Source organism: Balaenoptera acutorostrata, chromosome 8 (assembly GCF_949987535.1).
Source record: "Balaenoptera acutorostrata chromosome 8, mBalAcu1.1, whole genome shotgun sequence".
Taxonomy (NCBI): domain Eukaryota; kingdom Metazoa; phylum Chordata; class Mammalia; order Artiodactyla; family Balaenopteridae; genus Balaenoptera; species Balaenoptera acutorostrata.
Genome location: NC_080071.1, coordinates 10867763 through 10869047, shown reverse-complemented (window position 1 = coordinate 10869047; position 1285 = coordinate 10867763). Strand labels below are relative to the sequence as shown.

General features: G+C 39.5%; 1 pseudogene; it reads right to left on the bottom strand.

Annotated features, from left to right (window-relative positions):
• Positions 1-536: 536 nt before the first annotated feature.
• On the bottom strand, positions 537-974 carry LOC103003413 (60S ribosomal protein L26-like; annotated as a pseudogene).
• Between the last annotated feature and the right edge of the window lie 311 nt (positions 975-1285).

Below are 1285 nucleotides of genomic sequence, written 5' to 3'. Positions count from 1 at the left end.
AATATTCAAAAGTCATTCATGTAACCTTTTCTTTTATTGATGTGGTTTTGAAAAGTTTCAGGTACCTATGTGCAAATGCTTCTCAAGAACATTTCCTTGTCTCTGGGGTGTGCTATGACTTTTACCCTCTCTTTGTCTTTTTCTGGATTATTTTTAAAACATAGTGGTTTTCAAATGTGGTGCATGTTTCAGAGAAAAGAAGAAGACTTGGAGAAGAGCAGAGGTAGAGCCAAGCCCATGTTTCTTCACAGGGCCAGCAGAAGGGCAAAGGAAGGCCTTCTCTACTATTTTATGACTGACCAAAATAAGAGAACACTTTAATAAAAAGGTCCCTAATTTTATTCCTGGAAGTCTTTGATTATCTCAGTCTTCTGGCCCAAACTGGTAGCAAATCAACAAGCAAGGACTTGAAACAATTTCTCATCCTTTTGCACAGTGGGAGTATAGGGCAGCTGGTAGGGTTAGGAAGTTGGGTTTTTTTGTTTGGTTTTTTTTTCATTTTAGCAGGTATTAGCGAAGGTTGTATATAAATTACTTTATTCCCACATCTTCTCAATTGTTTCTTCCCTTTTTTGGCCCTTTTCCTCTCCTACTTGGCAAGATTTGGCTTTTCATCCAGAGATCTTTTTGCCATCTTTGTTCACTTTTAGCCTGGTGATAATCACCTTGCTGGGTTGAATGCCCATATGGACAGTTGTGCCACTGGCTTCTCCTGCTGCACACGTTCAGTGTAGATGATACATTTCTTCCTGTAAACCTGAACTGCTTTGCCAATTTGCTGACCTTTGTAGTGTCCTCACACAACCTGAACGTTATCATCCTTTCAGATGGACATGGGTTGGACATTGTACTTCTGTCTCAGCTCTTTGGAAAGAGGGAAAGACATAATCTTCCTGCGAAAGTGGGAAAGTGAGTTGAAATGCTTTTGTGTGGTCCTTGCTCTGGTCACAAGTCATAAAGGGATTGAACTTCATTTTGGCTGTTGCTGCTTCGGTAAAGACCACAACAGGGAAGAGAAGATGGAGTTTTCAGAGAAGTTTCTCTAACTGTAATCTCTTCATTTGTTTGAGTGTGCAGTTCTGCCTTTCTAATCTCTGGTTAGCCTTTTGCCTGACCTACTCAGTGTTTTTCCTTTGAAAAGCTGGGATTTATGATTTTCACATACTTGGAATCCTAGTCAGGCATTTAGTTGCCCGTTTTAAAATTAAGGTTTGGTTTAATCTTTTTTGTTGCTGTTGCTGGTGGTAACTTTCTTTCTAAGTTTAAAGAGGCATGTTTTAGACAT